This window comes from Polyergus mexicanus, unplaced genomic scaffold, assembly GCF_030449975.1.
Source record: "Polyergus mexicanus isolate NDT 795.1 unplaced genomic scaffold, iyPolMexi1.0 SCAF_26, whole genome shotgun sequence".
NCBI classification, from domain to species: Eukaryota; Metazoa; Arthropoda; class Insecta; order Hymenoptera; family Formicidae; genus Polyergus; species Polyergus mexicanus.
This window is the reverse complement of record NW_027223346.1, coordinates 2,987,959-3,001,760: the sequence shown is the minus strand read 5'-3', so window position 1 is coordinate 3,001,760 and position 13,802 is coordinate 2,987,959. Positions and strand designations below refer to the sequence as shown.

The window sequence follows — 13,802 nt, the reverse complement described above, 5'->3', positions numbered from 1 at the left end:
AAAATAAGAACCCAAAATTTAGTCAGCTCATTTGATGGCTCCCTCCAAATCCTACAATTTGTATTTGGAACATTTTTTTTTGAAAATGCATGGTTTTCGAGATATTACAGTGTGAAAGTTAAAATGGGATACCCTGCATATTAACGTGGGTATTGATGCTTCTTAATCGCTTGTAGCGTTTATTTGCATTTTCATATGCAATTATTGTTTCAACGAAATTAAACTTATACTATGTAAAAAAAAAATTTAGCTATACACAGAGTATATATACATATATAATTTATATAAAAATTCAGATGTAAGAAAATCAAATATTTTATTTTCTTAAAAAATCGAATTACCTGTGGAAAGTAGAGTGGATATTACTTTAGCTAAGATTTAATTTTGATGTTGGCTGATTAGGGCCCCTATTCTCCGTTAAAGTATGAATTCTGTAAAAAGCAGTGACCGTAAAATATAAATGCCTCGGGGTTGTAAATAAAATAAAGGAGACCGTGAAGAAACTAAATGAATCAGCGATGCTGGTGTTATTGGCACTAAAACTAGAGAAGCGTATCGATCGTTTTCCTCGCGATACTTATATGATATTAAACTTTTTGATACCACTAGTGCAATTTCAAACTAACAAACGATATGTTAATCAAGGATTATAATATAATAATCCCTAAACTATTATTGTAATCTTGCAACTTTGCAAGTTTGTATACATCTCTCTCTTTCTCTCCTTCTGCATCAAAAACGAAAACAATAAAATATATATATATATATATATTCGGAGAAAGAGAAATATTTTTTAAACAAATTACTCCCCTTCGAATGAAATTTATTAATGTTGAAATAAGCTGAAAATTCTTGACTGATTGTGAGATATTGCCTAATCTCTCGTAGTGCATCAAAACGAGGGAAGCGGACGCGCTTCGTTCGAATTAATGTCCGACCGTGTCTTGGAACGCTCGCAAATAATTTAATTCGGACACGGGGAGGGGGTGAGTTATTTCAAGAACCCATGCGCGCAGCCAAGGTCTGATCCTGAAGGAAACGTGACTGCAGAGTGTTAATGCCTCAACGGCTGATTTGCTATTGTCAACGTATAAGCGCCATCGCAAGCGTTATCGGAAGCGTAATTTTTCACTAGCAGCTCCCTCCCTCGAAGTCATAAAGCACAGCATACCTCAGGGAAAGCTGCATCGCTTTTCATCCCTTCCGAAGATAAATTATTGCCGATATTATCTGTCGCTTCTGTGATATCTACGCGCCGCGATAACGAGACTGGAAAATATCTGCTTCGCTAAGAAATAATTAAGTGAGTGTTTAATAATCGCGTAAAATAAATGGATGGATATACAATGGACCACAATGTGAAGCCATCTTGACCTTTCAGGTACCTTTCCTTCAATTTGTAGAAAAATGCAAACTGATATGTATAATAATTAATATTATAACGTTTTGCCGATTTTATGAAAGCAAGTATGATTTAGAAATAATTCGGCAAAAAAGACACAGATGTATATTTTTAATAAATAAAAACTTTAGAAGAGAGAAAGAAAGACAGAAAGATAATAAATTATCGATTTTTTTCCCCCTTTGTGTAGAATTTCTTATATAATATATTTATAATACAATGATATACCTATATTGAGTGCGTGCTGAGCGATAATTAACGTGACGAAAGCATTAAATAATCTCTCGGTATATTCGATACTTTACCCATATTAAGTTAGCCCCTTCACCAACGTCAAATTAAATCAAATACATCAAATAATTTAGTGCTAATTATGTGCTAATTAGTTGCCGTAATTCGAATTTTGTTGCTCAAACCGTTTAGCAGGAATTTACATTCAAAGTGGGGGGTGCTAGCTTGACATTAAGCCAGCCCCCCCCCCCCCCATAGTGAAAAAAATATATATAAAGCTCGAATCAAAAAATAAAATACACTAGAATTTGTTGCTATTTTGTTGCTCTAAAATAACATAAAAATATTTTCAAAAAAGTATATTATTTAATTAATACCACTATATACTCAGTCTCGCCGCGCCCTACCATTCACTTGCGCGAAGTAAAAGTAAATAAAAAAATGTATCGCTCGCATGTATTTGGTACTGAAATAATCTGTGGACAATATACTGTCGAAATATATGAGAAACTGAATTTGTTGCTCGTCTTAAAGTATTAAAAATCGATACTTTGTCGCCGCGGACCCTATACGACGCGCTCTTATATTATATAAATTAACTAAAAGAATTTGTTGCTCGCATGTTTTTGGTATTAAAATAATCTGTGGACAATATACTATCGAAATATATAAGAAACTGAATTTGTTGCTCCTCTTGCTTTTTTAAGAATGACGCGTTAAAGATATATGTTAAGATTACAGAGTGATCAGAGTTAAATAAAATGTAATCGTATTAATGATGATTTCGAATGCTAATAAAATAGTAAAATTAATGCGCTCAACGATTATAATTATGAAATCATCAGTAATCATCAATGACGAATAATAGAAATAATCAAGGCAAAAATAATATGGTCAGTTTTAATTCTAAATATTTATATGATTATCGGATTATAAATAATTAATCAAAAAACAACTCGATTTTTCAATATCATCGGTTCCATAAATTAAAAAATAAATTGACACGCATATAGTTAATTTCGTTAATGCACATGTTTGATAATTTTCATTCTCTAAAAATGACGCGTTAAAGATGTTAAGATTACAGAGTGATCAGAGTTAAATAAAATGTAATCGTATTAATGATGATTTCGAATGCTAATAAAATAGTAAAATTAATGCGCTCAACGATTATAATTATGAAATCATCAGTAATCATCAATGACGAATAATAGAAATAATCAAGGCAAAGATAATATGGTCAGTTATAATTCTAAATATTTATACATGAGCTATAAATCATTAATAAAAAAAAAAACCCCGATTTTTCAATACTATTGTTTCCATAAACTAAAAATTATATCGACAATTTTAAATGTTTAATAATAAATTCTACTGACCGACCGATGCACCGCCCTTGCATGTCTCACTTCTTTCCGCATCTGGTCATCGCGAGATCCTTTCCGTTTCCGGTTGCTCCCTTCGCTTCAAATTGAGACGAGACAGTCTATCAATTTGTCCACTCGTGCATAATCACTATTCTCGTAATCACTATTTCACTCGTAGTCCAAAATCCGCCATATGCAATGACGCGGTAAAATTATTTCCATGCCGATTATAAACATGAAAGAACATATAATCGCGTATTAATAAATGGATGGAGACGATTTTCCGTGATTCTAATCGACATTCCCGATACTCGCGACATCCACTTTATACACGGGATAAACTTGTGATGGATAAAAAAAGGCGAGAAATACGAAAGAATATTTCAATCTCGCAGCTAATGCAATACGACGATTACTGTAACGGTTACGGAAAATTTAGGCAGGTTGAGTAGTAGTAGATGGGGAGGGGGGAACGCGTCGTCGAATATCCGTTCCAGGAAAAGGAGCGAGCGCGTCTCTTCCAAGAAATAAACCGTACGCGAAGAATCCTGCGCGAGATAAATCAAACTAGCTCGAGCGACGCTCTTTTGCGATCTCGATTTATGAAATTGTGAATATAACTCTGAAAAAAGGATTACATTTGAAAACAATATTAAAGAATATTAAAGTAGAAACGTGTGGAACGCGACGCGCTTATATTTTCAACGCAATATTATTATATACGACAGCGAGTAAATTATTTCAGCGCCTAAAAATATGTTAAATAATGTATTCATCGATCGTTGTATCGTATTATAAAGTCGATATATCAAAACTACAAATTACTCTCGATTCGGATATTTCGAATATTCGTTCGGATGTGAAATTCATTTTCGATAGATAAAAGATGCGTGGGAAAAATCTTGTCGTTTGCGAGTATATATATATCGAAAGATGCCTTAATCACGATTACACGGGTTAATATATTACACTCGGATAATCGCCTGTTATTCGATACAAGACCCCCCCGACACTCGTTCGTACGCAGATCTCACTTTCGACGGATAAAAAGACGCGAGAAACACGGAGCGCGCGACCGTAATTCGTCTTGAGACTCGCGCTTGTGCGAAGAGACTGACGCGATTACGAAAAATTTAGGCTAGACGGATAGGTGAGGAGAGGGGAGGACCGCGTCGCCGAACGTCTCGGTAGAGAAGCGTTCAAAAAAGTTGGATGAAAACATTCAGATATAAACAAAGAAGCGCGGCTCGAGAGAAAGAGAGAGAGAGAGAGAGAGAGAGAGAGAGCTTATATTACAAAATCTCGATCAATTTTCATGGCGAAACGATAATACAACGAGAATAATCGTTGAATAGAATGTGTAAGATTCGAGGAGGAATATATCTGAAAAGCAGCTCACACACCACATATGAACATTCCTAATAAAATATTTTTATTTAAGAGAAAAAAAAAATGTGTTCGGTTAGTCGACTAATTTTACACGTCAGGTTTAATAATATTCATGGTTGTAAAATTGACCAATCACGGTCATTCGATTCTTGATTGGTGATTGGTTAGTTTTAAAACTATGAATGTTACTGAAATCCAATTAAGGGTGACGTGTCAACGTTAATCGATGTCTCTGAAATGCCGCGAGAAACCACGAGTACCAACAGCTAAATGAGAAATTTCACAATTGGTGAAGCTTCGCGTCGCGTTTTTCACACGTTTCGTATTTCAATATACTTTAATATTCTTTTAAAATATATGATTCTTCTTCAATTATATGTATAATTTCGCCAGAAAATATAATCGCGAGATTGCAAAAGTATCGCTCGAGCTTCGTTATCTTATCCTTGTTCGTATCGCGAAGGTTTTTTGGCGCACGATTTTTTTCTCGCAAAAGACTCGCTCGCTCCTGTTCTTGGAAGAGATATTCGACGACATTCCCCTCCCCTCCCCCCACCTATCCGTCCAGCCTAAATTTTCCGTAACGCTCTTCGCACAAGCGCGATTATCGAGACGTATTATTTGTTGCTATTTTGTTGCTCTAAAATAACATAAAAATATTTTAAAAAAAGTATATTATTTAATTAATACCCACTATATACTCAGTCTCGCCGCGCCGTACCATTCACTTGCGCGAAGTAAAAGTAAATAAAAAAATGTATCGCTCGCATGTATTTGGTACTAAAATAATCTGTGGACGATGTACTATCGAAATATATAAGAAACTGAATTTGTTGCTGGTCTTAAAGTATTAAAAATCGATACTTTGTCGCCGCGAACCCTATACGACGCGCTCTTATATTATATAAATTAAATAAAAGAATTTGTTGCTCTCATGTTTTTGGTACTAAAATAATCTGTGGACAATATACTATCGAAATATATAAGAAACTGAATTTGTTGCTCGTCTTAAAGTATTAAAAATCGATACTTTGTCGCCGCGGACCCTATACGACGCGCTCTTATATTATATAAATTAACTAAAAGAATTTGTTGCTCGCATGTTTTGGGTACTCTGATTTAACTCTGATCACTCTGTAATCTTAACATCTTTAACGCGTCATTTTTAGAGAATGAAAATTATCAAACATGTGCATTAACGAAATTAACTATATGCGTGTCAATTTATTTTTTAATTTATGGAACCGATGATATTGAAAAATCGAGTTGTTTTTTGATTAATTATTTATAATCTGATAATCATATAAATATTTAGAATTAAAACTGACCATATTATCTTTGCCTTGATTATTTCTATTATTCATCATTGATGATTATTAATGATTTCATAATTATAATCGTTGAGCGCATTAATTTTACTATTTTATTAGCATTCGAAATCATCATTAATACGATTACATTTTATTTAACTCTGATCACTCTGTAATCTTAACATATATCTTTAACGCGTCATTCTTAAAAAAGCAAGAGGAGCAACAAATTCAGTTTCTTATATATTTCGATAGTATATTGTCCACAGATTATTTTAATACCAAAAACATGCGAGCAACAAATTCTTTTAGTTAATTTATATATTAGGAAAGCGCGTGATATAGGGTCCGCGGCGACAAAGTATCGATTTTTAATACTTTAAGACGAGCAACAAATTCAGTTTCTCATATATTTCGATAGTACATCGTCCACAGATTATTTTAATACCAAAAACATGCGAGCAACAAATTCTTTTAGTTAATTTATATAATATAAGAGCGCGTCGTATAGGGTCCTCGGCGACAAAGTATCGATTTTTAATACTTTAAGACGAGCAACAAATTCAGTTTCTCATATATTTCGATAGTACATCGTCCACAGATTATTTTAATACCAAAAACATGCGAGCAACAAATTCTTTTAGTTAATTTATATATTAGGAAAGCGCGTCGTATAGGGTCCGCGGCGACAAAGTATCGATTTTTAATACTTTAAGACGAGCAACAAATTCAGTTTCTCATATATTTCGACAGTATATTGTCCACAGATTATTTCAGTACCAAATACATGCGAGCGATACATTTTTTTATTTACTTTTACTTCGCGCAAGTGAATGGTAGGGCGCGGCGAGACTGAGTATATAGTGGTATTAATTAAATAATATACTTTTTTAAAAATATTTTTATGTTATTTTAGAGCAACAAAATAGCAACAAATTCTAGTGTATTTTATTTTTTGATTCGAGCATTCTATATATTTTTTTCACTATGGGGGGGGCTGGCTTAATGTCAAGCTAGCACCCCCCACTTTGAATGTAAATTCCTGCTAAACGGTTTGAGCAACAAAATTCGGACTACGGCAACTAATTAGCACATAATTAGCACTAAATTATTTGATGTATTTGATTTAATTTGGCGTTGGTGGGGGGGCTAACTTAATATGGGTCGATACTTTATGCCTAGCACGTCCGATAACGAATGAAATTGTCGACGTGACGCTAGGTATACGCGAGACATATTAAATTCCAGCAGCCATATCGGCATCCTCGAAATGTTCGATGCGTTTTCGTACATGACCGCAGCAAGAGCAGATCGTAATCGAAAGCGAAGGCAGTCGCCTACGTATTTTCCGGACGAATTTTCCGCGTCACCGAGAAAGCAAATCTTTTAAGGTGAATCGCGCCCGTAGTATCGCGCGATATTCTCCTCTCGCGAAAATAAATTGCGTCTGATAACACATCTACTCTTTCGCGATACATTGAGCAGGCGATAAGACGGATCGCATCTTAAGCGACGATGGGATTCCATAAAACGAAGGATTCATGGGCGCGTCGACCTCAAAGTTTACTAATTATTTATGTAGCCATTTTAGCACCCTTTTAGTTCCCGGGTGTCCAGAAATACCAGCGGAAATTTTCTTTGCCTCCTTGTTCTCTATTTAATTATGTGCAGCTACGATGTGTGGATTCACTCTATATAATATGTACAAAAAATTTTAAATATATTTTTTTCTAATCTTCTTTCTCGCTTTAACACTCTCACAATGATTTAATTATCAAAGTACTTATTACTGTCTTTATTATTTTAATTTGACATACTGATCAGCTTATTGATAAATTGTGAATAATATGCAGAAAATGTTAGAGATATTGGAAATTATTGTTACAAATTCAATCGACTTTGGACCAATGCGATTATCTTGTAATGTTATCGCAAAACGCATAAGATTTATTTCAAGCAGCTTTATTTAGAGAAATTCATCGCATTACTCTCAACTTGGCCGGTTGAGAGACATGTGTAAGTGACTGAAAATTTTGGCAATCAGCGTAGACATGCCTGTCGTATGCAGACTATGCATCAAATGGCACGTGTTCAACACGGCGTGACAGACGGAAGTAGAATCGTTGATGATAGTTGACATTCTGAATTGACAGCACAAGAGGGACTGAGATTGGAGCACATTTTATTAATATTTGTGAAATTATGCAATATAATCAATATCTTCTAATCATGTACGCAATTAAAGTAATAAATATTATATTTAATAACAAAATATACAATAAATTTTTGCAAAAGGTACAATCATATTCTCATGAAAAAGATTACAAATTGATTACAATCGATTACAAATTAATCCTGAAATATAATCCTAAAAATATATGTCAGAAATCGAAAAAATCCAGTAATATATTGAGTGTTCTTAGTTTTACGAAAAAATTAATCTTCAAACTCTTGTAATTATCTGATTCAATAGATGCAAACGTAACGATAAATGTAAGAGCAATTATTTGCGTCAAATTTAACGATATAATCACGGATATACGTATACTAAATCTTGTCACTAGAGTATTCAAAGCAGATAACAATGGAGAGAAATTTTTCTAAAACCATCGATATATATATATATATATATATATATATATACATATACATATATATGTATATACAAGGTGTTCAGCATAACGAACTGCATGATTTTTGAGACGTTTCCGACAGTATAAAAAAAAGTTCACATAATGAAAATTAATCTGTTTTACGCAAACTATTATTACATGCAATAAAAAAATTTGGAGAAACCTTTTTTTTTATTTTTTTTTTTTCATAAAAAAATCAATGTCGCCTTAAATTTTTTAAATGGCGTAACGTAATTTTTTTTCGGAATATTGTAGGGAACTTCAAGATAAATTCAACGCGCTATAATAAGTGTTATTGATATTTAATATCAAATTTGCAGCAGTATTTTAATATTATTAGGAGCGGAGCCCTTCCCTCGCCCACGCATTCAATAAATAATATCTTTTAAGACACGATTCAGAAATTCACGTAGTCGTATGTTAAAAGCTGTTAACAAACTGCGAAAAATAAAATGAAACACATTATTGACAAAATATCTATGACCGTGTACTTATCTCGTAAATGTAAACAAACATTTTTTCGTCTGCTCTACAAATACAATGTACACAAACTTCACTTTTCCTAATATTACTTTATAATACGTGAGAAAAGGCGCTAAAACTGTGAAACATCAAAATTGCTGTTCTGGAACCAGAAGAGAGCGCCACGAAATTCAAAGCGTGTTTTACTTAGGAATATACACCCTTTACAATATATATAAAAATGAAAACGATCCGTGAGGTATAAATTAATCCGAACATTTACCAAAGACTGTTTTTTTACAAATTTTTTTACTGCATGTAATAGTTTATGTGAAACAGATTAATTTTCACTATATCAACTTTTTTTAAACTGTCTAAAAAATCGTGCGGACTGTTACGCTGAAAATACCCCCTGCATACATATATATGTATATACATTTATATAGGACGATAAAACGAGTGTTGCAATTCTCTACTCTAGGCGATCCCCCCAAAAAATGTACTAAGGCGGAAAGAAGGGCTCAATGAAGAATAGCCAGCTGTGAGTTGGCGTCCGATCTGTAAATGGTATATACTACTGCGAACCAATATAGAACGGTTAATCAGAATGTATAGTCCCATACAGCACCGCAAGATTGCAACAACATTGCAGCAACATTTTTCTGCAAGATTGCAACATTGCAGAAACATTACGAAATGTTGCTGCAACGTTGTTATGATATTGCAGCAACAATAAAATGTCCGCCTACAGAAATATTGCAATATAATATTGCAGCAACATAGCAATATAATATATACGCAATAACGCTTTATATTTATCGACATAATATCTTTAACATATGAAAAAAATAATAAGAAATTAGGCATATAAGAATCAGGATTTAGTGTGTATATAGATTTTCTGTATTATAATAATAATGAAATTATAAATTGCAAATTTTTCGGTACACATTCGACTTCCTTCAGTGACAAAGAATATCTAAGAGAAATAGGAAAAAACTCAATTTGCAATTTTGTAAATACACAATCTCTTTGTATCCGAAATATTCAGATATGCAAAAAGATTGTGGTGGATTTACGCATACAAGTTTTTTCACATCTCTCTTTTGTCTTCATATAATCTCAAAATTTATTTATTAAAATCTGAAAAGTATCTTTTGCATGTTAAAAAATTATTATCAAATTTTTGATTTTATATAAGAATGGAAACTATTAAAAGAATTCTTAGTCCAATGTCTGAGTCCCCTGTGTTGGGGGTTATATCATACAATTTAAGATAATAAAAATAGTTATCATATCTTTAATCTTATTAGACGCTCTTTGTAAACTTTATATAATCATCGTGACTAAAAATTAAATGCGGTATAGATATCGCAATATGCGCCGCATAGCGGTAAACGAATGAACTAGCGATTATCGAATACTTTCTTTGGAATATTTTTGGAATGTTGCTGTAACATTACTAAAGTTATATTGTAAAATAATGTCTTTGTAATATTTCTGCAACATTCAACTACAATATGCAATATTGCAGCAATGTTGTTGCAAGCTCAGTAGTGCTATATGGGGTAAAACGGATAAGAGAGATGTAGAAGTGTCACCATCTCTGCGTGAATTCGCAGATACGTGTATGTTGTGTATGTACACGTATATCATGGACAATCCTAAGAAAAATGTACTAGCTAGCTTCTCTATGCCGCTTTGAAGGAAAACAAACGATCGTGCGAATCCATTGTGTTACCTCGCGGCAGTAATCATGCCGTAGTGGCTTGCACAATACGTCAACAATTGCCTGACAATCGATCGCGCATAACCAATATGCAGCGTAATAACAATGTCCTGCGTTACAAAAGCGCGCGAGATTAAAAAAATCGTTAGAGACGCCTTTCGAAGAAAAGGAACATGGTAACAGGATGCGGAAATGCGCGTGCGGAATAAAAAAATTCACCTCCATGTAATAACTCGATGACGCGCTTCATCCTGCAGGATTGATAATATCGCGTCCCATCGATTCGACGTTTCCTATCTCGTTGCGTTCATTCTCGCATTCGTTTACGGTCCATGTTACATCGCGCACGATCTTCTCGCACAAGCGTTGAATTTTCACTTTTCAATATAAAACTGTTAAACGAATATATACGGCGCCGCGTTTCCTTGAATTTTTTATACCATGAGCGTGGCTTTTCCGTGATTAATACGAGTTCGTGTAAATTTAACGGATGCAACCGACCGATACGTGTGTGTGTGTGTGTGTGTGTGTGTGTGTGTTGCACGTTGCACATATATTCACTGAATTCACACTCGCGCTAAATGAATACGAATGATATGTATTTTCACGAAATAAATCGTTAAATCTCCCACTTTTCCCGGTGTTCAGCTTCTCGCGCGCTATTCGAATTTCGAATAGGTTCAGGATTGCAACATAAACCAGGCAAGCCATTGCACTCGTCCACCTCATTGTTTCTCTGATTTTCTCAATCTTTGCCTTCTAATTATAACGCGGTGTGTACGTGTGCGTGTGTGTGCGCGGGAGTGCTGTGTGTGTATGATTTCAAACACGAGTAGTCTAAAATATATTCTTTACAAGAGACACAATCAAATATATTAATTAATTTAATTAATTAATTATTCCTCAATGCCCTCTCCCTTGCGAAAACTTAATTTTTTCCTTAACTATTGTAAAGCTTTATTAATTTATAGTACATTCTTCTAAATTATAAAAGATAATTTATATATTCTAAATTTCAAAGAGATTAAGAGAACAAGTCAGATATACATATAATTCGATATAAAATATTATAGAGAAATATATTCTCGCACATATAAAGAATACTTTCAACTTCGTTTGTATTTTAGAAAATTGTTATATGATATTTCTCTTATATAGATTGTTCCAATAATAATACTAATCAAACAATATTGATTAATCTTGTTTAATGCTATCGTCATATCTGCGAGATAGAAGTGAAAATAATTATGCGCGCGCAGGTAAATTTATTAATACATGTACATATAATTGGTAAATTATCGTGATTACTTGCGACAGTAGTTTGCGTTAACGATGGTTTCTACAGGTGGTCGGTTCGCATTCTCGATGTCAATGGTACCCATCTAACCCGGTTACCCCGTGTTCCACAAGTTATGAAATTGCTGACAATAACGTGCAGAATAATCTTGATTTAACGAGAAGCTTCTTACGTAAAAACATCAATAATCGGAAAATAAAGTCCGTTATATTTTGCAATATTTCTTTAAATAAATACATAATAATTTCTCTATAAAATATACAGGGTGAGTTTTTCAACTTAAAATTGCAAAATATCTGTAAAAATAAGCATTGTACGAAAAAAATGTTCCAAATAAACCCTCAATATTTTCGAGGGGGCAATTCCATCCCGCAAAAGTTAGCCGCCTACCGCCCCGCTCCCCCCCCCCCCCCCTCCCTGGAGGTGGGGCTGGGGTCAACTTTGAATTCTTAAATGAAAACTCCCTTTTTTTATTGCATATTCTTGTAGCTTATCTCGAGAGCTTTTCAAAACACTATAATAAAGTATTTTTTCGTTAAATACTTTCTGAGTTATTTTATATCTTAATCTGACATATTTTGATATAAAAAATAAAATATCTCGTAAAATATTTAGTTTTTGATAATCTTATTTTTTATACTAATTGATTTGCCTTATTATTCTGTACATAAAAGTATTACGGTAAGATTATCGAAAAGTAAATATTTTACGAGATATATCTTATTTCTTATATCAAAATATGTCAGATTAAGATATAAAATAACTCAAAAAGTATTTAATGAAAAAATATTTTATTATAGCGTTTTGAAAAGCTCTCGAGATAAGCTACAAGAATATGCAATAAAAATGAGGATTTCCATTTAACTTTTGCGGGATGAAATTGCCCCCTCCAAAATATTAAGGGTTTATACGAAACATTTTTTTCGTACAATGTTTATTTTTACTAGGGTTGCACGAGACCCAAGACAAGACAATATTCGCAAAAATATTGTATTGGTCTTGAAAATTTTAATCTTGTTTTAGTCTTGAGAGGATTTTTGTATCAAAGATCTTGCCTTGATTTTTATTAACAGTTTTTATTTAACACTAAATTATTTGTCAGCTTGATAAAAAACAGAAAATAGTAAATATATCTGATTTCTTCTGTTATCCGAGCACGATTTTCGTTTATTCTTTACTGCGTATGCTCACGTCTCGATTGTGCAGACGCAGTCTAAAAACTAAACCAAGTTCTTCCGCTGAACATGCAAACATTTCCGAAAGTGATAATGAAAGTTCGGAAGTAAGTGCAATTAAACAATGCACATAGAAAACTTATTTTAAGTATAAAACAAGAAACAATGAAAAAATCGGCGTATGTTTATTATGTCGAAAAGAAAATGTGACTAAAGAAATAAAAATGAAAAATAGTAATACTACTGGATTAAAAAAATATTTGGAGAAAGATCATAAAAAAGCATATGAAGCATTTATTTGGATTAAAAGCAATGAAAAATGAAATATTGTCAGAAGAACAAAAAGCGATAGATATATTTTTAAACGTAAGTATTGAAATTAAACTTTATAAATTAAGTAATATAAAGTAATTAATTTGCGCTATTTTTATGTCACATTAAAATGTGTAATGATAATGATGCGCAGACTCTTTAAATTTAAATTTTTTAAAGTTTTTAAATTTATAAATGTTTTTATTTACCAACAATAAATAAAATTTTTTCTCTTTCTCGCCTATTTCCATATTAATTAAAATCTCCGTTCAGAGATCGGGAACAATTAGATAATCTTTTTTAAAAACCAAGACTTCTTGATAAGATCAAGAATCTTGATCATTTGTTTTGGTATTGTCTTGATAATTAATTTAAAATCTTGTCTTGATCTTGTCTTGAAATTCAAGACAAGATCAAGACAAGACCAAAACTAGTCTTGGTATCTCGTGCAACCCTAATTTTTACAGATATTTTGCAGTCTCAAGGTAAAAAACT

At 32.9% G+C, this 13,802-nt stretch overlaps 1 protein-coding gene across 4 annotated transcripts in view; it reads right to left on the bottom strand.

The window, feature by feature from the left end:
• The window catches only part of Dgk (diacyl glycerol kinase 1), a 112,114-nt gene that overhangs the window by 88,720 nt on the left and 9,592 nt on the right, over positions 1 to 13,802 (bottom strand). For 2 of the 4 annotated variants that reach the window (XR_011448464.1, XM_070314172.1), the window contains exon 1: positions 3,013 to 3,820. The exons of 1 other annotated variant lie outside the window; for it this stretch is intronic. The gene's annotated coding sequence lies outside the window, so the exon portion shown is untranslated. Of the gene's footprint in view, positions 1 to 3,012; positions 3,821 to 13,802 lie in introns of those variants that run through there. One more of the 4 variants, XM_070314173.1, reaches the window with a different exon arrangement.